General features: G+C 37.0%; 1 protein-coding gene across 6 annotated transcripts in view; it reads left to right on the forward strand.

Moving 5' to 3' along the window:
• ARFIP1 (ADP ribosylation factor interacting protein 1) overlaps positions 1-26,523 on the forward strand; it is a 1,064,000-nt gene that overhangs the window by 94,561 nt on the left and 942,916 nt on the right. The window lies entirely within an intron of this gene.

Here is a 26,523-nt window from a genome sequence, read left to right on the forward strand (position 1 = left end):
AGAGAGAGGTTTTACAATGGCATTCTTGCAGATAATAGGCATAATAAGTGTAGTACACAGATTGTAGATGTATTAAATGGGGTTATGATATTGGCTCTACAGTGATAAAATAAACCATGATTGAAGGTTGTCAGCACCTGGGGGAGGGGGATATCAAGCGTAAATTGCTCAACCAGAGGGTGGATATCCTTGGATGTGATAATTCTGAAGTAGAATGAGGGGATTTATGGAGAGGAGGTGGGAATGTCATATGCATTGAGGGGATTTATGGAGAGGAGGTGGGAATGTCATATGCATTTAGGGATTTGCTAGAGATAGAGATGGAAATGTTGCTCAAATGTGAAAGGAAGTCAGAGGCCGAAAGTTGAGAGAATGTGGAATTCATGGAGGGAAGGCTCTTCCATCCTGCAAGACTGACCTTTTTCCAGAAAGTTTTGAATGATTCTGTAATTGTGAGGGTTGGCATAATTTTATAAAGTAATGATGACATATAGCTTGCTTGACAAGGTTGCCTAGCTGGGTATAATGCTGTCTGTTTATAGTAGCAGGAAGTGTTTTCCAAGAATACCATGCCTTGTCTCTGAGTTGAAGAGCTTTAAGCTCATGGATTAACCAGTTGTTAAGTTGATAGTTTTCGGTTAGTGCAGTGTTTGTATTACTGGGAAGCAGGAGTTTCGCAGGTCAGTCAGTATTGAGATGAGTAGTTTGGAGCAGTGTTGGGGTCAGGTGAACTCAAAACAACCAGTCAGTTAAGGGAGAAGGTGAATTTAAGTTTGTTGTTAAAGTTGTTCAGTGATTTATTACAGAACAATATGAACTTTGGAGATATGTTTACATATGGATGATGGATATGAAATTTGATAGGGCAGTGGTCAATGAAAGATGGTGGATGGTTGGTGATTGAAATAAGTGAAGGTTTGTTAATATGAGATCTAGGAGAGAGTGGCAAGATGTATTGAGGTTGGGTCTGTTAGGTTATGATATGAGCTGGGAGAGTTTCAAAAGGTTTAAATTTTATGTGGAATTAGAAAAGATATGTTTAAAACCTTCCATGAGAAGATCCTCCAAAATGGTGGAAAGATTGGTTTAGCAGGATACTTCTAAACAATTTGCATTTTATTTAAATTTGTAAAAGAAGTGTTTAACATAAAGTTCCAATGAGACTTGTGAAAGACTTTTTAGATTTTATAAACTGTAGACCGATATTGATTCATGTTATCTTTATCTAAAATTGAATTTTGAATGATTTCAATTTAGGATATTTTTTCTGATGAAGAAAAATCATGTAGTCTTTGAATTAAAAAGTTCCTCAAATACTAGATTTGCAAACCAGTTTTCCTTGTCTTAGTATTTCCATACTTTCATTTGATTTTGTGAAGGGCGTAAGCCAGTTAATTATACCAACTTGATAACATATTTCTGTTTCCGTAACCTGAGTGTAAGAATAAAGCCATTTGGAATAGTAATTGGAAATATGGATGAAAGTCCAGTGTTACATATACACATATATATTCCTTTGAATATATGTATGTATGTGTGTGTGTGTGTGTGTGTGTGTGTGTGTGTGTGTGTGTGTGTGTGTGTGTGTGTGTATATATATATATATATATATATATATATATGTATATATATATATATATATATATATATATATATAAAATAAATAAAATATTCCTCCCACATCCCAAAGACATGCTGTAGGTGGATTGGGCACTCAATATTGGCCGTAGGCATGAGTGCATGCATGTGTGTGCCTTCTGTGGACGGGTGGGCACCGTGCTGGCAACTCAACACCGTAAAACTCCACTGCCAATCATGAGAGGACAGGTGATCCGCTGTGGCGACCCCTAACTGGGAGAAACCGAAAGAAGAAGATGTGTGTGTGTGTGTGTGTGTGTGTGTGTGTATATATATATATATATATATATATATATATATATATATATATATATATATATAGCCATATATATATATATATATATATATATATATATATATATATATATATATATATATATATAAATATATTCCTCCCACATCCCAAAGATGGTGCCCATGGATGAATCACTAATGGATCGGCCCAGGCATGCATGCAGCATGTGTGCCCCTTCTGTGGTGTGCGGGTGGTGGGCGCCGGCCACCAACTAACAAAACTCACACTGCCAATCATGAGAGGATCCTGAGACCAGCTGCGAAAGGACTCCCAGAAAGGGGGAGAAACCGAAAGAAGAAGATGTGTGTGTGTGTGTGTGTGTGTGTGTGTATATATATATATATATATATATATATGGATCTAGGGCTTATGCAAGAATGTGCAAAGTCCCGAATCCATAATCACCGAACATATATTAACGAAAGCGCTTTCACTGAAAAAGCGCTTTCGTTAATGTATGTTAAAAAAAAATAATAATAAATCTACGTTGCACCCCCCTACTTTAATATTCTCACTCCAAGACCGCACTGCAGTGAGGAAAAAGGAATTTTCCTTTATCCACACCATAGTGCAGTCTTGCAAACAGGCATACTTAAGCTAAAGTGCTTCTTTGGTGAAAAGCACTTTCGCGCAAGTATGCCAAACCGAAATTCGTATATATATATACACACACACACACACACACACGTTTTTATATATATGTATGTATGTAATGTATACACGTGTGTGTGTATATATATGTATGTGTGTGTATATATATATATATATATATATATATATATATATATATAGATATATATATATATATATATATATATAGATATATATATATATATATATATATATATATATATATATATATAAATCTACAAATCCCATCACTGTCTCTCTCTAAAACACCTATACTGGCGTGAATTACCCCACCGGCTTCTTCTCTCAGCTCCATATCTTCCATTCTATTCTATACCAAACTTCTTACTGCCCAGCACTATCCCCGCACTATCCCCTCTCATCTTTCATTATTCTCCCTTCAGACCTCTCCGAAGCTCTAATCAAGACCTACTACAAATCTACAAACCCAAGTCTAAATTTGGACGCAGCATGTAAATGTATCACCCCACTATTGCCTGGAATAGGCTCCTTCTAGAAATCAGGACCCTTACACATCCTAAACAATTTAAGACAACCACCAAAGAGCACTTTAAAAGTCATTGGTTCTGCCACTGCACTCTCCCTCCGTAATCATCCCCTACTTCCCGTATCTTAATCTACTTTCTGCCCTTAACTCACTGTTCTCACTAGCTTTCTCTAATCTTCCTTGAAAATTCTTTCTACTGTCTTCTAAAATCTATTAAGCAAATCGCCTCAGAGAAACATTTTATTGTAATTGTGTGCCTTCGTGCAACTACATTATGATAAAATTGGGTTTTTGTAACCAATTACCCCAAATCTATATTCATCTTAATGACATATTTCTTTTTATACATCTTGAAATAGCTATGCTATACTCCTGATTATTGACCCTGTATAACATTGTATTGCCGCTTAATGCCTTGTAATAATCCTGTAACATTGCTGTTTAATGCAAATTTATAATGAAAATTGTATAATATTTTGGAGCTTTTCTTCCCGGGCCTCCTCTGAAAAAGGGCTCCTCGGCTCAGTCTGACAATTCTGGTCAACAAATGTGAAAAAAAAAATATATATATATTTATTTATAATACATTATATTTATTTATAATATATATATATATATATATATATATATATATATATATATATATATATATGTATTATATTATATATATATATATATATATATATATATGTATGTATAAATGTGTCTGTGTGTGTATGAATGTGTCTGCCTCTTAAAAACAGCAGTTATATTAATATATTTTCATTCTGTGGGAGAATAGATGGTGCCCTGAAGATTATAGTTTATCATTAGTTTACATTTAATTTATTAAAACACTGTGGAGTATTAAATATATTTTATGTATTTGTCTTTGTTTCCCAGGAAAGTCCAACTAGCCAGTATTCATTTTCAGCAGAGCCTGGGCAGAAAAGCTCCATTTGTTTACTTTGCATTATACTTGGTTCCAGTTAAACACAGAATAGTTGCATTTCTGTTTACAATCACACACACACACACACACACACACACACACACACACACACACACACACGCACACACGCACACGCACACATGCACACACACAGTACTTGCATTTATACATTCTAAGATTTTTACAGAAGTGGAAGTTGCTAAGGAGAGAGCCTGTGTGCAACTCAGTGGGTTGGCAATAGTTGTGTATAAAAATGTTGTCATTCCAATGAGAGTTTGAGAGTATTCTGTGTAAGAAGAGTATTATTTGAAGAGTATCGTACAGTGAGCACAAGGTCTTTACCTGGTGATCAGCACTGGCAGGACCAGGACTGGTTAAGATGTCATTTAAGCAGTAGTTTGAAACTATTGAGTTTGTCTGAGAGTTCTGTTTGTGTGGGGATACTTTTTACAGATTTTTTTGATGTATTGGGAGTAGACAGAAAGGCAGTAATATGATTTTTAGTGCAGGGCATTTTTCTGGATGATGAATAAGTTTGTGTGCTGTAGTTCTTAATATGTTATATAATTGTGCAGCTCAAGACAGTTTGATTGCTTTAAGCTATGCTAGTGGTAGGTCCTATGTGGGAGATTGGTGGCAAATGTATCTATTTTATTGTAGCAGGAGGTGAGTTTCTTTGAGTATCGTTTGGATAGGAGAAGTGTAAGAGAGCTAGCAGTAAGAAAATGGTGGTTAGAGTTTTTTCTTGTAATATCTGCAAGGAATCCATTGATCCTATAAAGAGAGCCTAGTTTATGGTGAGTAGATTTAATGATTTGCAGTGTATGCTGGTCATTTTTGAGATTGTCATCTTTTTGTGAAGCCTAGAAGTTTACTGTTGGTTTCAATCACAGTATTTGCTGACTTTATGGTGAAAGACAGCTTTTGAATTTGGCAACTTTCAGAGGTAAAAAGCATTAACTTAGTTTTCTTTGGGTTGGTTAGGAGGTTTGATGCTTTGAGCCAGGTTTCTATAGAAAGATTTGTGGGTAATGTCTTGGAGCTTATTTACTGTTGAGACTGTACGTATTAATGTTAAGTCATCTGCATACAGAACTAAACTAGCATGGTGAGTGGAGGTGTGAAGGTTATTAAGAAAAGTGTTAAATAGTAGAGGAACCAGAATAGAGCCCTGAGGGGCAGCTATATTAAATGGTTGAAAGGATGAGTAGGTCTGTTGCCATTTAACGGCTTGTTGCCTTCTAGATTGTTAACCAAGTAACCATGATAAGGAGTTTTGTGAAAGTCCTATTGAGAAGAGTTAAACGAGTAGTTGCTGGTGTGAGACAGTATCAAATGCCTTTAACAAGTGTAATAACTTGGTGTACGCAAGCAGGAACATTGTTTCTATGTTGGTTTATTACTTGGGCCTAAAGCCATGCTGTGTTTCTGAGAACAGGTTATTTGAGGTTAAGTATTGCATCAGCTGTATATGGATGCATTTTTCTAATATTCTGGGGGAGGGGGATCGCAGTTGGTCTGTAGTTATTAAACTCTGTGGATGTCCTGCCTTTGTTCACTGGTATGATGTAGGATTTTTTCCACAGTGATGAGATGTTTCTTTCTGCTGTGGAACTATTAATTAGTATGGGCACTGGGAAGGCTATGACTTTTGCAGCCATTTTTAGGTGGTCTGATGTTATTTGACCTACAGCTACGTAGGTAGTCTTTAGTTCAAGGAGCAACTTCATTATGAGTGAGGTGGGTATTGGATTAAAATTGTAGATATGTGGATGATTTTGGTAGGACTGGGTAGAGGGAGAGGTCAGATGTATTAGTGTCTAAGAGAAGAGAATATTCATTGTATAAAGTAGGAATTAGATTGTGTGGGGATAGTCTGTCATATTGTCCATTTTGGTTAGGGAGTGGTGGTCTTCCCAGGGTGGAGTAGTTTATTTACTGATGACTAAAATTGTTTTGGGTTGTTCTGACGTTTGTATTGTAGGTTGTTATGTTATGTTTGTTAGTCTTGTTGGCATGACATTTTGCAAGGTTTCTATGATGTTTAACTAAATTGCTGGAAGGCATTTTGAGTTATCTTTTTATACCAATTTTCCAGGTGTTATCCCTTTTTAGTGTGAGCTTTTTTTTCTTTTGATATTCATGGTGCATGTTATTATGTAGTGATGCTAGATTATTTATGTAAGAATATGTTATTAAAGTGTTCTACAACAGTATCTATTGGCATTGATCTAAGTACATTCCAGTTATGTTTTAGTGTTTCATTGAAAATATCTTTTCTGAAATTGGTTGCATTTCATATTTGGTTATAGATAATGTTTATCTAGGTTATGGTGAGTTCTAATGGCATATGTTGGTATGTGGTCACTTATTCTATCTGATAGGCAGCCTACGTTTGTCAAGTAAGTTTGGTTTGTTTGTAAGGATCCAGTCTAATTTTGAGTGTCTCCCTAACGTTTTATTGATTCTAGTGGGTGTAGTTATTAATTGTTTGAAGTTGTACAAGTTTATGGATTCAGTGGGGGTAGTGGAATTTGAGTTACCAGTCTGTATTTAAGTCTGCAAGTATTACAGTTTCATGGCTAAGTTGTTGGGGTATCAAATACAGTATGTTTTCAGCAATATCAGTCTTATTCCCCTGCTGGTATGTAAATTGCTGTTAAACATATAGTTTTCCTGTCATTGCTTTTCAGGAGTAGTGTTAGAAGTTCAGCATTGTTAAATTTGGGTTTTTCTTTTTTTTAATTTCTCCAAGTCTTTGGGATTCTCATAACATGACTGGAATAGTCCCCATTCCTAAGTCAAAGTATGACTTAAATTCATAAAATTAGTATTATTTCAATCTTTGTGGTTAGCCAGAAGTGCTCTTCATGTAATGATGACTGCAATTCATATGGAGTTGCATGCATCGGTAACCTATATCTAAGTTGTTGTTGTTGTTGTGTCTTTCGGCTTTTCCCAGTTAGGGGTCGCCATAGTGGAACTCCGGTCCGCTAATGATTGGTAGTTGATTTTTACGTGCCGAGTTACCATCCCTGACGCACAACCTTAAACGAAGGTATGCCCATTCACACGTTTCTACACAGAAGACGCTCTAGCTGAGAATTGAACCGGACAGCGTCTTACTGTGAGGCGACAACGCTACCACAGCACCACCACCTCTAACCTATATCTAAGTAAGATTGTAAATTCTTTTTTATAAGACCCGTTACTCCTACTGCTATTGGAACTGTCTGGGTATCCTTCTTCCAAATTGCCCTCGTTTCTGCCTGCAAATCCTGGTAATTATTGATGATGTCTCTCTGTACGAAAGACACCGTAGTCACTGGGTGTAGCAGTTTCAATGATCAATGCTACTTCTGTCTTCTTTTCATGGACTACTATATCTGACATATTTCCTGTGGGAGTAAGATGATGGTTGGGGAATTTGTATAGATTGCTACTCTACCTGTGCACTTGTTTTTGTCTGTCATGCCTGAGTATATTATATCTTGGGGTGGATCTCATCCTTTTATTTCTTTTTTTAACCAGGTTTCTGTAGCTGTGACTATGTCAGGAGTGTATGGGACAAGGTAGGCATGGATGCCATGTATTTTATTTGGACATACTTCTTAGGTTCATATTTAGTAAGATAAGTTTGGGTTTTTTTTATTTTTTTTATTTTGTTGAGAGGTATTAGGTGACTTTTTTTTTGGGGGGGGGGGTTGGAAATGAATTTATGAATAGTGTGACTTGAGTTGGGATGAATATCTCTGCTAATTATATGAATGGATATTTTAGAGGGTAGAGTATGGCCAGTTATATTTTGGTTTTGGTTTGGTATTTGTTCATAAATTTGGATGTCTAATATTAAGATATTTATAGATTGTCAAGATATTTGTAGATTGTCAGATGTGGTTTGTTTGTAGGGATAGGGTGCTGTGGAAGATAGATGTTGATATCCTTCGAGAACTGGATAAAGTTCTGTGTATTTGAAGGAGGTGGATTTCATAATTGGTGATGATGGCTAGTACAATTAAGAGGAATTGTACAGTAACCTGAGTTAGGGGCATGTTATTTAACTTGGGATTTATCTTTGTAAATTATGATTAGAAGTTAGGAAGGTACTGGATTGGTTGTAGAGATGTAATGTGAAAGTGATAGGGGCGAGGAGTTAGATGGTTTTGACGGAGGTAGTTGAGTGGAAAAGAAGAGTTGGATGGTGGTGTTGGAAGTTATTCTTTTGATTTTTTTTTTTTCTGGAGGGAACCAATGATATGATACGTGGGTGGTGCTATGGCAGTATAAATGTGGAGAAAGGGAGGGTGAGTGGGAATGAGGGTAGGGTACAAGAGTGGAGTGAGCTTGCGCGTTAATGAGGGCAGACAAAGTGAGTTGAAAATGCAAGCTGAGAGAAATAAACAGTCAGTCACTGGACTTGAACAGCCACAGATCTTCTGAAAGAGGTAAGGTAAGTAAAAGAAGCAATGCAGTTTAAAAGACCTATGCTAGTAGATTAAATTGTTGCTCTTGGATACAGTTTTAGTCGGAGAGTTAGTCCAATATAAGGTTATCCTGACTAATGGTGATATACAGCAGTAAAATTTGCACTTGACTGAACAGTTGTGTAATGGTAAGGAGGTTTCTATGGACTTTGAATTGCAAGTCCAAAGGCTGTACCCAGATTAGCAAAACAATGAGAAAAAGTAAGTCAAAATGGTGGACTGCAGTTCAGGGAAAATAAAATATTGGCTCAGAACTAAAAGTGGTTACACAAATGTCTGGGTCAACGGAGAAATTAATTTTAAGAAAGGAAGACTGGAATTTCAGTGGAGCACAGTTGGAAGGAGAGAGTACCAATGGGGCTGCTATGGTCTAAGAAAATAGAGCTGTTGTAGTGGACAAAGTTATTTGTTTTAGGCTGCCAAACTATTTATAATTTACATAAAAATATGGCTCAGACTGTTCAAACTGCAGCTTTCACTGCCACATGCATATCTATTTGCTTGCGGGGAGACTTTTTTGTAGAAAAATAAAAACACACTTTACTAGCTTAGAGACAGTTGAGTGCACTGAGTCAATGGTAAGTGTACATAAATACTGGCTCGGAGCTGAAAATGATTAATTGTCTTGGGCAAGGAGAAATAAAAAGGGAGCGAACATCAAAGTTGACTTTCTTGAAGTCATGCTGTCCCACTGAAGAAAGAAAGATATAAATAATGGGAGTAGCAAGTCTAGAAGTGAAGAAAATATAAGATAAATAAATAGTTTGAGTAAGAACCTTCCCTTTTCTAAAGATCCCAATTCCAGTTGTTTTATCTCTGTTACTGTATTTACTATTTCTAGTGTGTAAATCTGTTTTTGAACTTATTCTAGTATAGAACTGGTGTGTTAAGGGAAGGACTTTGTACTTTTAAAGTGCTGTTTTACTTCAAAACTATGTTTCTCTCTTGTACTGTGTATACAGGATCTTATGGGTTCTGCTAACAGTTTTTGAGGCTTCCTTTGCAGCTGGATGTACGGAGCAGGTACTTGTCTTGGTTCTTTTTTCACCCCATCTGCAAGAAGAAGAAAGCTGTCAAGGAGTCAGTTTGGCTGCTGTTTTGCCTCAGATGTCTGCTATGGCTGGATTTTGTTCCTCGGACTGCTAATCGTGTTGCACCAACAAACACTAAGAACCAGAGAATAGACATTACCTGTGGCTGTATGGTTGCCCTCTATGGGTATGGGAAACCCATTCCTGTCCGTCTTAAAGGAGGGGGCAGGTGAAGGTTTATCTTATAGCCTGGAAAGGAAGCCTGAGTGTGTCTGCATTTGGTTCGTCCTTTTCCATGAAGTTTCACAGGAAAAGAAATAAGAAAGTAAAACAAAATGTTGCTCCTCCTGTTTCTTTTTCAATGCACAAAAAGATTTCCTGTGATTTGATAGGGAAATAATTTCTGCTTTTTCTTTCTTTTCTTTACTGAAGTAGGAAAAGAGTTCCTTACCTTTTTGACTCTGATTTTCAATCATAAGTGCAGGAATTGGAGTGAGAATGCAGTGTTCAGGGGTTTCATCAGAATCTTCAGGTTGTGAAGAAAGTGTTGCTTCAGATTTTCTTCCAGAAGACCTTTCTTTTTCTGAAACTTTATGTAAAATGAAAGATGTTGTTCAGGAGTATCGGAATGAAATTTCAATTTCCAGCAAACGTATTAAATAATTTGTCAGTCTGCAGGTGTTCCTCTTGTTTTATATGCTTTATAGAATATTATCCAGACAGCTTTTAGTTTACCTAACAAGCCAACCTCCTGTGCTTAGGAAGTCTTATGCTTGTTTTTTTTTAACATAACGTTTTTGAACCACATTGCAGACCCTGCAGTGATTTCCCTATGCAAAACTGCTTCTGCAGACAGATTACTAATACTAATCCCATTCTCTCTCAGAATGGGAATACTTTTGACAAATTTGGAAATAACATCAAAGTTGACTTTCTTCTAGTCATGCTGTCCCACTGAAGAAAGAAAGATATAAATAATGGGAGTAATAAGTCTAGAAGTGAAGAAAATATAAGATAAATAAATAGTTTGAGTAAGAACAGTAAGAGTAAATCTCAGTGTCTGTTAGGAATTAGAGAGTAAAAGCTGACCAGAAGGATGTCAGTAGAGAGGGTTTACGGACTGTAAGACTATTACAAACTAGAGCACTGAAGACTTTTCTTCAGACTAGTCACTGTGCAGGCTAAAAGACTGGCTGCCTAACACACACTTAAAGCACAAGGGCACAGGTTTTACAAAGTTTGTGCAAAATAAATGGTGGGTGGATTGAGTCAACTCTGCCTGCTTTTTGGTATGTATGATTTAGGGATGTTTCCAATGAACCTGTTGGGGGTGGGGGGAAGAGATGTATTCTAGGTTCATTAGAAAGGGGTGGAGGGGAAGAGATGTATTCTAGGTTCATTAGAAATCCAGTTAAATTACTGTGGATATGAAGTATCTGTAACATAATGTTGTCAGCAGTGAATGCACTGAAATTAAGTGGTTTATTAATAAATGTAGAAACTAATTTTTGAAATACAGTTACTGTGATGGAGCCACTTATTAGAAAGTCCACCACCTTAAACAAGACATCCTTGGAGGGCAGCAAATAGTACTATTTTGTTAACACCCTTACAAGTTAAAAACATTTATATTTCAACAAGTAAATGTATCCTTATGTAACATTGTGTGAATGTCTTCTTAGACAGCTTTGTAAAATGGGTCTAACCATTTGTAAAATGCTTTAAAAGAAGACCTTAGTGTACACATCCGAAAGTCTGAAAGATGAATTTTTTGTCTTTGTGATTTTTTTTTCATAGTTAGCCTAGGGTTTAATAGGACACTGTGAAATGGCTAATAAATTCTTTATTTCCCACAAACTGTATGTTAACCAAATTAAGGCTTGGTTTGATGTGTGTATAATAATCTGGGTGAAAAAATATTTTAATGTAAATAGCCTGTCTTCAGGGGTAGAATACATGTTAATTTGATTGGATATTAAATAAAAAAAGACAAATCATCACAATTGGCTTTGCTTGTGGATTCTATCTCTGGTATAATAATTGCTAAATAATTTAAATGTTTGCACTCCTAGTTATAACATTACTTATTTGTATGATCAAATCTGGCTACTCCTTCAATAAGGTATTTTTAGACTAGATGGTTTATTGAAGGCATGTTGTATCATTCTGTGTATGGTAGTAGTTTTAACTGTAATTATGTCTAAGTTTAGCTATTGCTGTAGTAATAAGTTATTATTTTGGTATTTGTTAAAATGTTAACCTGGAAGGTTTACTAGTTCTGGTTACACAGATAATGTTGATAGAATAATTTATTTTGGAAAATGTATAAAGAAAATTGACTGCAAATAGCGTACTTTAAAGTCCCCTTTAAAATTTGTGTTAATACTAAGGTTTCCAAAAAATAAGGGGGGGGCATATTTTGTAATTTATTTATCTAGATAAATGTTAGCAACCGTTCTAAACCATATGTTAAAATTGGTTATTTTAAGATGTTTAGTATATATTTGGTAAATTGTATTTTTCAAGCAGATGTCCACACTCTGCTTATTGGTGTCAGATAGTTTTCTTAGAAGGATCATCTCTGTTAGTTCATTTTTTTGATGCTTGTTGGGTTTTGCACTGTAGCATAAATCATGTTTGATCATTGTAAATTAAAGAGTGAATTTGTTTTTTATTTTGGCTGTTATATGTGGTCATATTCATCTGTACGAGATACTTAGAACAAGGTCTTTTCCCTGTTTGAAGATGGGATTTATAATGGAATAATCCAAGAAGGGAGACTAGTTAGAGTTCTTAAAGTACAGTTTTTTCATTTGAAAATATTTGAGATGTGTATAATAATGTATATTTTTCTGAAAGTAACCCATCCAGATGGAGAGCTTTCTTGTCTTTAGTTTCAAAGATTTTGCTGCCCTTAGTCTAATAGTCCTTTCTGTTTGTATAATTATTGATATTGGATGATAAAAGTATTCAGCTTCTGTTCGTCAATCATTCTGTTACATCCATTTTATAAGTATTATTGGAATAAAGTTTCAAATTATTTGTGACTAAGAATTTTTCGCATATTCTTTCAATTAAGAATCAAAATTCGTAACACAATATGTAATTGTGTTTAAAACATTTGTACCTTGAAGGCGTATGCAGAGGCGCTAGTTCACTTTTGTTTTTTATACATTGTTCCTGGTTTCTAATAAGGTTGCTTTTTTGTACTATATGTTTTTGTAAATTTTGGAGTGTAGTAGTGTATATTTGTCAACAAACATGAAAGTTGTGTTCATAATATTGGTCTTTTCCTTTTCTAAGGATACAGTTCTCATTACAATACAGTCTACCGTCCAAGTCAGAAGTGTACTAAAACAGTGACAATAATTAGTAAACAGAGGAACATGTTAAAGATGACTAGTATCATTTGTAAACTGTGAATTATTGTATTAGCTGTTTTTTTTATTGCACACATGTAATGTGGGTTGTGAATAGGTTATTTTTTGACTAAATGCAGGAATGAGGGAAGAGCAGAGAAAAAGACAAAATATACGATGCATATCATTATATTCTCCTAACAGTTGTCTTCCCCTCATTTGTAAATAGCATATCATTTATAAATAGCATATAAGTGACGACAGACTAAGTAATCTCCTTAAAACTATCTAAGTCATTTTTGTAACTAGGGCTTCACTTTCTGCTGTTTCAGTACATATCTTTTATTATTGTGCTGTATAATTAAATGGTGCCTTATTTTGAGTGATTATTTTTTCATGAAAATTTTAATATATGACATTGTTACTTAATTTCTATCAATTTACAATTACTTCCCTTTCTTTCGTTTTCTTTTTTCTCTGTCTTTTGCAGGTATGTCATAAAGCCAGGTAAAATAGTAAAAATGAAGAGCCACTGTATTCATATAGATGCATAATGATCCCAGTTATTTTAAAAAATTGGGATACATATAATTGTTAACACAGAAGATGTTCAATGTTCGATCACTGTTGCAACAGCCAAAGCTATTTGGGTTGTATCCTTCCAAGGGTATGACCAGTTGGCCAGTTTATCAAAGCTAAAGGGTGCCTTTCATGTCCTTTGATTGCAAGGAGCTTTAACTGCTTTTTATATGGTGCTTTGCTCGAGCACCAAAAACTTCTGAGCTTTTTTGCCAATGACAAAATATTCTCCTTTTATGAGTTAGGTGGAACTGGCAGTCACCTGACTAGCCATCAAGGCTGAGCAGGTAACTCCCTTACTGGGGAAAACCTTTTTTTTTTTTTGCTTGTGAAACTAACATTATGCCAGGGAACTTATTTTGTTTGGACTGCCAGTCTGTGGTAACTCTCTGTGTCTAAATCTGTTTTTTTCCCCAGACATCTTTGTTCAATTTTCACATATGACAAAGGCAGTCTTACATTCATATACAAAATTATACCACTGTAGTTGCAAACTGTTTACATCACAGACACCATTGAAACAACTGCTGCAAACATTATGCATTACTTACAAACCATCCAGTCATTGTCAGTTAAGCATTATATGGCTCATTGAAATGCTCCATCTTAAACCTCATTCCTGCTCTGCATATATTCACACAATTCCCATGTTATTCCTATGTAGGTTGCTCCTTCCCTTTTCTAAAGATCCCAATTCCAGTTATTTTATCTCTGTTACTGTATTTACTATTTCTAGTGTGTAAATCTGTTTTTGAACTTATTCTAGTATAGAACTGGTGTGTTAAGGGAAGGACTTTGTACTTTTAAAGTGCCGTTTTACTTCAAAACTATGTTTCTCTCTTGTACTGAGTATACAGGATCTTATGGGTTCTGCTAACAGTTTTTGAGGCTTCCTTTGCAGCTGGATGTATGGAGCAGGTACTTGTCTTGGTTCTTTTTTCACCCCATCTGCAAGAAGAAGAAAGCTGTCAAGGAGTCAGTTTGGCTGCTGTTTTGCCTCAGATGTCTGCTATGGCTGGATTTTGTTCCTCGGACTGCTCATCGTGTTGCACCAACAAACACTAAGAACCAGAGAATAGACATTACCTGTGGCTGTATGGTTGCCCGCTATGGGTATGGGAAACCCATTCCTGTCTGTCTTAAAGGAGGGGGCAGGTGAAGGTTTACCTTATAGCCTGGAAAGGAAGCCTGAGTGTGTCTGCATTTGGTTCGTCCTTTTCCATGAAATTTCACAGGAAAAGAAATAAGAAAGTAAAACAAAATGTTGCTCCTCCTGTTTCTTTTTCAATGCACAAAAAGATTTCCTGTGATTTGATAGGGAAATAATTTCTGCTTTTTCTTTCTTTTCTTTACTGAAGTAGGAAAAGAGTTCCTTACCTTTTTGACTCTGATTTTCAATCATAAGTGCAGGAATTGGAGTGAGAATGCAGTGTTCAGGGGTTTCATCAGAATCTTCAGGTTGTGAAGAAAGTGTTGCTTCAGATTTTCTTCCAGAACACCTTTCTTTTTCTGAAACTTTATGTAAAATGAAAGATGTTGTTCAGGAGTATCAGAATGAAATTTCAATTTCCAGCAAACGTATTAAATAATTTGTCAGTCTGCAGGTGTTCCTCTTGTTTTATATGCTTTATAGAATATTATCCAGACAGCTTTTAGTTTACCTAACAAGCCAACCTCCTGTGCTTAGGAAGTCTTATGCTTGTTTTTTTTTTAACATAACGTTTTTGAACCACATTGCAGACCCTGCAGTGATTTCCCTATGCAAAACTGCTTCTGCAGACAGATTACTAATACTAATCCCATTCTCTCTCAGAATGGGAATACTTTTGACAAATTTGGTATAAAAGTTTATTCGTCTGCCACTTTAATCAGTTTTAAACTGCCAGGCTTAAATGTGCCTCTCTTGTGTTTGCTTCACATGTAATTTAAGTATGCCTTAAAGTACTCTTGCAGTGCTGCTGATGCTGAATCTAGGACTCCGCTTCTTGGTTAGACATAAGATTTGCATGGTTATGTTCAAAAAATGTTCTTGATGTTAAAACTGAAATGTTAAGTACCCCCCCCCCCCCTTTGGCTCTTCTGCAGCTGTGGTGAATTTAGAGATGAGAGGAGTGACCCAAATCTAAGGCAGTAATTTTCCTTCTACCTCTGCTCCCTTTTTCAGAAAAACAATTAAACTGACAAAGTACCAGATAACATTATGCAAAGGCAAGAGTACTATAAAAAGACAAGAAAGACTCTCAGTGTCAAAGAGTTTTGCCTCTTTAGGTCCCCCATCCCCCCACCCTAGCAGTTTCTCCTTTTCGCTGAGTCTGCACCTTCCTTCGTTGCGCAAGATTGTTCCAAACAAATGGGTTCTGAAAGTCATTCAGCAGGGGTACACTTTGCAGTGGGCAACCCTCACTCCTTTCCATGGGATTTCTCCTTGCCCGGAAAAGCAAATATTGTGGTTTCCTCCATTTCTGGAGTAAATGTTGTTGCAAAGAGTCCCTACAACCAATGCATGCCTATCAGATAAGCAATGGGTTTTATTCAGTGATTTTTCTGATGCCAAAGAAAGAACATATTCTGAGGCCTGTGCTAGACCTCTCCTTTCTCAATCATTTTGTCATTGTCCTAGAGTTCAAAATGTTATACTGTCAGACAGTGTTACCTCTTATCACTTTACCAGCCTTTGTGGCAAAGCTAGACTTAAAAGATGTCTTGTCAAATTCCTATTTTCAAACATTTCAGGCATTTCGTAACATTTTCTGTATCTGGTTTACATTATCCATTCTCTACCATTGGATTATCTGCTCCTCCAAGGGTATTTACAAGATAATCTGGTTCTAGTAATTTCTTATTGCAGACTTCAGTGTTCATAAGTTAATACCAGACTAATGACCACTGAGGCATTTTAAGTCTAGCCATGCATTGCAAATATCTTGACAAGTTCTAGTACCCTTAATAAAAGTTAACAGGGGCCTGCAAGATGAACAATTTACAGGCTGCTTGCATCACTTAGAGACATGGGTGATAAGCCAGGGATGAATTTCCTGTTCCCCACATCCAATTGTCCAAGTTGTATTTGAATTGAGTTGGGGAGGAACTTTTCACATGAATGTATAACCTGTTCCAGGGAAAGGTTAGTCTCAGAGATAGGTAACCACCTCTCTCTCCAACAGGTCCTATTTATGTCATAGACAAGGTTTACGTCTTTAGAATGCGTAATGAATAGAATAGATAATCAAGATATAGCCAAGCACCCTGGTTTGGTGTGATTTTAATTACCCATCCATGGACTAGGTAAATTTATACATCATCTAACTTACTTGCCCAAAGGTTCCTGGACTTTAACTCCAATGGCCTGGACCAGCTGGTTGACATACCCACAAGGGGCTCAAATATCCTGGATCTGGTGTTCACCAGCATGAGGGAACTCTGCACCACCCCCAGTGTGTGGCCATCCCTGGTAAGATCTGACAATTCAGTCTTGCTAGAAGTGACTGTAACACAGGACCCCCCTCTTAGCAGCAACTAGACTAAAACCTACTCCAGGGCCAATTATATCCTCTTATGTGACAGCATAAATAGCTTCATAGCTCCTCCCCGCACTGACGGAACAGACACCTGTGCTGAGTTGTACACTAGTGCTTTATACGAGCACCTGTACAATTGCATTGACTCTGCCGTACCTGATAGAACCAAAACAAGATTTTCAAGAAAAAACAAGCCTTCCCTGTGGACAACTGCCATTAATAGGCTATACAGTAGGAGAAAGAAATTGTTAAGAGTAGGAAGGAATGGTCTCAAAACATGTCAACCTAAACCAACAAATGGTTCATTTCACTGGCTTGATTCTACCATTCAGCAATAGTGTTTTACTGACATTACCACTGCAGCTGTGTTGTCTGTTTGGGCAACTATGCTGTACTAAAACTACTGTTATAAATGTAATTTAAATCTAATTGACTTTATGTTGGCATTAGAAACAGTGTTTACTGATTTAGCACTGTAGTTGTGTTTCTGTAACTGAATCAACTGTGCTGTTCCCAAGTGTTCATTTTAGTTTCTCTTGTGTGCACAGGATAATTTGCTGCTAAATGTATTGTGCATGATTTATTAACTGGTAGTCAAACACAGTTATGTCACTGTGATGTGTTACCTGTCAAACTATCTCTGTTGCAGTAGAATCTGTTCTCCTGCCATCGGTTTCTCTTCTGCTCTCTCCTCGTTATCCTCAGACCTGCATCCTTTAACACTCTTCCATCTCCTCATTACTTCCTTTTTACCTATCTTTGTCTCATTCTACTAGCTTTACCTTCTCTTTTCCTCTCTCTTCACAGCACACTCAGGCAGCTCAGCAATCCGCAGCTACCTCCCCACCCATACAGTCTAAGAAGGAATCAGTACTGCAAAACTAAAACAAGGACATACCTTTTGAGCCTGAAGAGTAGGGTGCGTCCACCCAGGCATTCTAAATCTATGTGTTATGATAGTGCAGCTTTAATATTAGCAGTGCAACTTAGTAGTTCTCAGTGTGCTAATACTAACTGTTTGAGCCTTGTGTCCTCTCCACTCTCCAGCTTGTGCAGTAATCCTAACTGTCCTGATCCTTCCTATTCTCTGTGATTAAAAATAACCCTCGAGCAGCCCTTTCAGTGCTGCTTACCTTAGTTTTGTATCACTTGAACCCCACCTGTTTGTTTGCATCTTTAGAATCCCCTTTCATTGCTAATGTATCTCCCTACTCTAATCTGTGCACGAACTGGCTACTATTAAGCTAGACACTTCCAACCATAATAAACTTTGCTTTCTCATCTCTCATTTACTTTACAGGTAGAGTTTGTATTATTACTCACTCCCTCTGAGGTCTTCACTGATAGTTTTCCACTGCTTGCCTTTCTGGTTTTGTCTGGTTTCTGCCCACACCACTACTCTCCCTGCCCCCAATTCCCTCCCACCCCTAGTGGACCCAAGTTCATACTTCCCTAACTCCTCCCACACCCATTTTCATCCAATTAACCCACTCCCCCAAGCATTATAATCCTGTCAAATTTCCTAACCTCTCTCTTACTCAGACACACTATACTCCCCACCTCCAATAATCACTAATATGTATCCCTCCCCCACCCACTTACTTGCTGCTCTTCAATTATTCTCCCCAATCCTCTCTCATTATTCCCACTGCCCACACTCCTACCTTAACCCACTAATCTGTACCACCCCATCTCACATTTACTTCTACACATCTCTCATTCTACATCATACTGCCATCTCCCCACCTGTTTTCTCACTTCAGCCTTCCTCATATCTCTCCTTTCCCCCCTTCTGTAACTTACTATTCTCCCTGGCTCCTCACACTCTTTACCACTGCATATAACTTCTCGCAAACACTCGCCCCTCATTCCTTCTTGTCCATATCCCATGAGCTATACTCTCTAAATACAAATTTAAGCTCCCTCCAGTACCTCTCTCTGCTAACCCACTTCACTTCAGTGGTAATAGTAGACCTTTCCTCAGCTACACTCCTAACTTACCCTCCCCATTGAACCTGATCACCCATCTTTTACATCTAGTCTCTCTCTCTCTTTGGTGACATCCATCCTAATCCTGATCCCACCGTCTCCACCAACATCTGCTCCTCTACATCACCACAATCCTCCTCCCCCAAAACCATCCACCTAGTTACAAATACTTTGGGTCTTGATTGTAATAAAATACCCAGCTTACATGCCTGGTTGTCACATAACCATCCTGACATAGTAACTGTCTCAGAAACCTGGCTCAAAGCTCATATCAAAGATACTGAAATTCTTCCTGCCTGACTACCAAATCATACGGAATGACAGACCTAATAAGAAAGGAGGAGGTTAGTCATAATTTACTCTTCTTGTCTAAAAGTCATTCCATACACTAACCCCATTCCTAAATTATCTCTTGCTGAACTATCCATAACCTTCCTAAAAATCAACAAACATAAATCTTTATGTATTGCTGCCAACTACATTCCCCCTGGTGATAACATCCCCATCCTTGAAGACATTCTCTCATGGTTCTCTTCCAACATCATAAAGGAAACGCACATCCTTGACTATGTAAACATCAGCTGGGCCACTATCGCCTCACAATCTCAGAGCCAAACATTTAATCTCTCTAACTTCTCCCAGCTAGTAAACTACCCTACTAGACCCAGTAAAGGTGGCTCCTCTGGCACTACACTAGATTAGATCTTAGGAACTCATCCCAATCTAATCTCAGAGTGGAATTATACCTAATCCCCTTAGCAAACACCTACCAGCCTATGCCCTCAAAGGCGGCAATAACACAGACACTACTAACTTCTGTCCTATAGCTATTCTTTCACCTCTTTCAAAAATCATCGAAAAGTGCATTCATCACAAACTCTTGCCATAGCTAACACACTGTCATCTTCTTACCCCAACACAGCATGGTTTCAGAGCTGGCAACAACACTACCACTGCTCTTTTGTCCTTCCTTGATACCATTAACTGTGCTCGTGTCTGTGGGAAAATTGTATTCGCCCTTTACTTGGATCTCTCTAAAGCCTTTAACACTGTCTCACATCCTCTAGTCTTATCTCAACTTTTCTCCCTCAATTTCTCTCCCTTCTCCATAGCCTGGTTTACAAGCACTCTCTCCAGTAGACAACAAGCTGTTAAATGGAAAAATTCCACTTCATCTTTTCTCAACAATTTTGGAGTCCCCCAAGGCTTTATTCTTAGTCCCTAACTTTTCTATATTTTCATTAGTAACTTTCACCAATCCATAGATAATGCTATACTGTTCTAGTACGCTGATGATTTCACAATCATCTGTACAGCAAACTCTCCCTCCGAACTCCTTCAAAAAACCCAAATAGTATTCTCCAATACCAAAACTTGGATGCGTCTCACTCTCAATGCTAACCAAACAAAGATCATGATATTCTGTTCTTCAAGAAATTTCACTGTAGTCAAAAGCTCCTTTTAAATAAAAAGCCACAGTAACACCTTAATCAATATTGCACTTCACACCAAACTACTCTGTCACCATTGATGAACATTTAAAATTTGATATCCACATCCAAAATATCAAAAAAAACCCTCCACCAAAACCTAGGTCTGCTGTATAGACAAAATTGCTATCTAACCACTTCTACCAGACATTATTTAGCCTCTTCGTACCCTGCTCCTCTCTCTTATGTATGGTGCACCTCTACTTACTCATCTCCAACTTAGCCTAAAAACAAACTGGAAGCGTACTATAACAGTCTGTAAATTTGCTACAGGGTCCAGATACTCTACCCATCACTTCCATTCCCTCCACTCCCTAAACTGTCTTGAGCTTCCTAATTGCCTGAAATTCATACAGCTCACCACAGCTGCCAAACTCATATTTCAACCCTCCATCTTCCCCTCTCTTTAATCTATCTTAAACCCTTACCTCCCCAGTTGTACTCTTAGATCTAAAAACCAACACCTCCTTAAAATCTCTAAACCTCTTTGCCCTCCTGGCCAATTACTTCTATTACACTCCTTAGCTAAACTATGGAATCCCCCCCCACCTCCGCCGTACTCACAACCACTCCTAATTTCAAATCTCTTCTCCATTATTATCTTACCTCAAACTGGGACTGTTCCTGCTCTCTTCCCACCTAAATTACACTGTCGTTTCTTTCAAACCTCCCTTCAATCTCATGTGCTATTACCTCTGATCACTAACATTATTATTAGAACAAACACTAAACTTGTATAAACACTTTGTCTTGTACTTTTAATTATATTATCTGTATTGCTTTTGACTTCTTTATTTTAACATTTGTTTTCTTTAAACGTATACTCCCTGATTTTGTATTTGTATTTAAAATTATATATTTATGATTTTGTATACAGTATATTCCATACTTATCTTATATTATGTTAACTGCTTTTGAAGCTTTTCTCCCCAGGCTTCCACTGAAAATGGGCTCTGCTTGGCCCAGTGTTCTTCCCAGGTCATCAAACTGGAAATAAATAAATAAAAAATAAGACTGCTAGTGAAGTCCTCCAAAGCTAACTACGCATCCAAATTAGCTTCCTCAACCAAGGATAACCACAAAGCATTCTTTAGTTACATCCATAACCTCAAAGGTAAGGCCCAGATTTGCACTGAACTTGTAGTTAGTGGTATTCCATATACAGAACCTGTGGATATAACAAACTTGCTAGCTGACAAGTTCGGCGAACTCTTCACTCCCCTGTCCCCAGCACATATACCCCAAAGCATCCCTAACACCTGTCTCACCTCGTTTCTCTGAGGAGCAGATCTTAAATGACTTCTCCAAGGCCAAAAGTACAGCCTCTGTGGGACCGGACAGCATCACAGGCTGTGTTCTATATGGGTTAAAACAGGAATTAAAAAGCAAAAAAGTCATGGTGAGCACTCCAATTGTGGAAATAAAAAAACATTTATTGTGGTGGCACAATCCAAAGGTTCATGACAATCACAAACCCACAAAATTCAGACCAGTTTTGGCAAAAAACTTGCCTTCCTCTGTGAAAACAAAAAACAAACATCCACGTAGCAGTATGTATATGTGCACACATAAAGAAACCACCATATGATTGGATAATTAGTGTAGTGTTCATTCAAACCTGGGAAAACCCCTAATTTAATTATCCATATTTTTCTTTCTGATTAAGCAAAGCATGCTAACTCATTTTGTTTAACCTTTCTCCCTCAGTCTTATCAGTAATTACAAATCTAAACTGTGCTGTAAAATGTTTCATACAATTGCTTCATACAGTGTTTGTATAAGCCATTAGTTAGCCTTTTGTTTCTTACATCACTCATATGTTTGGATATATAAATTCTAAGGGTACAGGAAGTTTGGCCAATATTATTATTTATTTTATTTTTATTTATTTTGCAGTTTGTTTACCGGGATAGTCCATTGGGCCAAGAAGAGCCCATTTTCAATGGAGTCCTGGGGAGAATAGCTCCATGAACAACAAGCAGAACAGGTGCAAGTGGCTAGATAAATCAACCAATCAGAGCTACAATTACATAAAAATGTTATATCATATACCATAGAGGTATTCTTGATCGTAAACTGCTGGGATTTCACCACAAAAATACATAAAGAACAGTGACCACAAGGGCAACATCCCATGGCTTTAATTCCAGACAGCATGGTCTGATAACTAGTGCCTTGCAATTTCAGCCTATGCTTATAATGACTGAAAAAAGAACCCATATATTTACCCTTACGATAGAAAAGCACACTTGGATGTCACTATTTCAGATCACCTGTTGTCAGCATGTAAAATTTCCCAGTGTTTGAATAATATCCCTAAGGATATTAATATTCCGTCCATAGGTGGTAACAAACCTTATGTTAGAACTGGCATTACAATCCTTATCCTTATAGTTTAGTAATGTATCCCTTTGTTGTCTAGATGCCCATTTACTGTCTGAAATAACAGTCTCATGTTGGTAGCCCTTGGTAACAAACCACTTAAGGAGATCTTGCTTCTGATGTTCAAAAGAATCATCAGATGAACAGATCGGCCTCATACATAAAAACTGGGATTTTGGAATGTTACAGATGATATGATGTGGATGGAAACTAGAAGCCTGTAGCAGAGTATTATATTTCGGATGTTTGCGAAAAACCGTGGAGCCCAAAGTATTATCTGGATTCCTATATACTGTCACATCCAAGAAAGTGATCTCACTAATATGGTAATACAATGTAAAATGAATACCTCACTTATTATCGTTCAAATAATCCACAAATTCCTTTAAATACATGATCAGCCTATCAAATCATCCAGCAGTCATCCAAATATCTGTGCCATATATCAATTTCTGGTAAAAATATGTTGTGACTAGGGTCATATTATCAGTTGTTCCTCAAGGTAGGCCATAAACAAGTCTGCATAAATGGGAGCAAAAGATGCTCCAGTGGCAGTACCTTTAACTTGCCAATAACATTCTCCATTGAAATAGAACACGTTTTTGCTCAAAATGTGCTCTCGCAAACAAATGAGAAAGGTACTGAAACCTGATGCATATAGAGAAACCCTATTAAGCCAGTATTCCAATGCAACAAGACCAGCCCAGTGAGGTATATTTGTATAAGTGCTGTGACATCCAATATGCACATAATCCAGATAGGTCCCAACTGTATATCTGAGATCATTTTCAAAAATTCAGTGGTCTTGTAGTCTGGATCTAACCATCTTTAACACAGGTTTTAAGTATAGTGTTAAATAGGGTGATAATGGTTCTGTAAGAGATCCCCTGCCTGAAACCATAGGCCTACCTGGAGGTTTTGTAGATCTTTATGAATTTTGGGTAATATGTATAAATAATATATATATATATATATATATATATATATATATATATATATATATATATATGTATATAAATAATAAGTAGGTCGGACATTGTTAGATGAAAAGCACATGATTTAGTGATAATGCCTTCCTCCAAAGCTAACAAGATAAATGCCAATTTATTTTTGAACCATGCAGTGGGATCTAAAGACATTTTCGTATAGAATATGCCATCCAGTAACTGTCTGTTTGCTTCAGCAAGATATACTGACCAATCTATGACTACAATGGCCCCTCTTTTGTCGGCCGATAGAATAACTAGATCCTTATTGTTTGCAAGCTTAGCCAAAGCTTTCATTTCAGCAAAAGACAAATTGTGCTGCAAAACCCTGGATTCCCATGTCCTAAGATGTAGATCTTTAAGAACATAGTCCTGAAAGGTGGATACATATTTATTCATGGGTGACATAAGAGGATTTGTGGAATTTGAACGGAGTGGAGCCTTGAGAGATGGAATCCCCCCCAAAATGTAATCTTAAATTAAGAGAACAACAAAAAGAAATAACATAATTAGTCATTATATCTTAAGAAATGTAAAAAAAAAAAACAAACGGGCACAAAATTAAGACCTTTATTCAAAAGACTGATAAGCTGTTATGTACATAAACCACTTAACGTGCATCAATAGCTCCAAACGTGTGTCTACATTTGGTACTTTTTCTTTGCTTCCTTCCACCCCTGCATCTGCTAGGCCTAAAGGGGGTATTCATGATATGTATTTTGAGGTCTGGTAGACCCTCTGTGTGGTTATTTTCAGTATTGGTAATGGAAGAAAACTCATCATTTGAAGTCTCACTTATACTGTCTGCTTTTTTTTTTTTTTTCACCAAAATGGACTTTTCTTTTTTGGGGCGGATGTAAAGCATCCTGATTAGCAAATTTAACATTTTTTTTATAACTGGAAGATTTACCTGTATTGTAGTCACCCTCATCCCTATTGAGCTTATGGATCTTTTTTTCTTTAAGATTTCTCTCCAGGGTAATAAGCTCTTTAGTAAATTATTGAAAACTGCAGGCATAAAAAGGTTGTCCCTCATAGATTTTAACTGCATCAAAAATGTTTTTAACTTCCGATATTGATTTCACAATTATACGTTCATAAAATAAAATCAGTTTCCACAAAACTTAGAGGGTTTCTGTTGTGCCCTGGCCCATTCCTCTAGCAAGGTATCATCAGTATTACTAACTGAAGGTTGAAGGTGAATTCTAGGTGTTGTACCTTTAACTTTGTAAGCTTTGAAAAGCTTAAGATGCCACATGTGTCCCAAGGCCCTTCATGGCCCTTGTTAAATTAACATCTGGATTAGATATCACCTCCTCTGATGTGCCATCAGTATCTGAGCTCAACCCAAGTACCTGCAAATTATCTTTATCAGCTTATAATTCCTGTAGGATAGTTAACAAATCCATGTGTGTGCCTAATCACTTCAGCCCTTCAGTATAAGCCAAAATATATAAGTTGGTAAAATCTAAGGCAATAAAACTCAAATCATCCAAATATTAGACAAATTTGAGGAGGTGAAAATTTATATCTCATACCATACAAAATATGTAAATCGACTATATAACAACATAATGCCCCAAGCTCTAAATTCAAACTCCATTCCCAACAACAACACTTTAATCTTAATAAAAAAAAAATTCAAACTGTTTGTCATACAATGTAGTAATATGTAATAATATTGTTTTAACAGGTAGAATCCACACTTGAAAAACTATAGATAATGAACCAATTCCGATGGCAAACAATGTCCCAATGTCTGATATTTGTAAAACATCCAGTGGACTAAGTCTCTTCCGTTTGAAGCCCAAAAATGGAACAGTGAAAAAATGAAAACCACATCAACTCAGACCTGTATTAATTCAACCCCCAACAATGTAAATAGAAGCAGAGAGGCCAAAAAAACAGTACCTTGAAATGTTGCCAAACATTCGATACCTGGACCAGATGTAAAAATAAAATTTCATTCACCAAAATGATGATATGGCTTTAAGGTGTTATAATGTTTGTATAAATGTTCCATGTTGAACACACCGCTCAAAGCAAACACCCCAGTCTAATAAGAACAGTACTTTAAATGATTCCCATCCTTGATGCACCATCCAAAATCGAGCAAACTGAGGAGAAAAATTAATTTTTCCACACACCTGTATGGGCAATTCTGTTGTACAAAATCTTGGAACCAATACCGCCCTTAGACTCAACCATCAAAAAAATGAAGAAGTCAACACAGTCATGGGTTCATACGTTGGTAATAGGCTATCAGCCCTAGGCCCTATACAAGCCTAGCCATAACAGTTCCCTGGATATTTCTTCTCGCAGTATTTACTTCCCTGTACCCCTGTCTAGCAGGGCGACTGACACGATGAATTTCCTATCTCCCATCCAATCATCAAGGTTCCTTTTGAAGCGGACCAAGGAGACTCTCTGCTTGACATGTATGGGCACTCTTTTCCAAGGCATTAGATAGCCTTTTGTTTCTTATCACTCATATGTTCGGATATACGAATTCTAAGGGTATGGGAAGTTTGGCCAATATAAAAAGCTGAACAGGTGCAAGTGGCTAGATAAATCAACCAATCGGAGCTACAATTACATAAAAAATGTATGTTGTATACCATAGAGGTAACTTCTGGGAATTCACCACAAACTTGCATAAAGAACAATGACCATGAGGGCAACACCCCATGGCTATATCCTTAT

Source organism: Protopterus annectens, chromosome 2.part1 (assembly GCF_019279795.1).
Source record: "Protopterus annectens isolate FY-2018-M chromosome 2.part1, PAN1.0, whole genome shotgun sequence".
Taxonomy (NCBI): Eukaryota; Metazoa; Chordata; order Ceratodontiformes; family Protopteridae; genus Protopterus; species Protopterus annectens.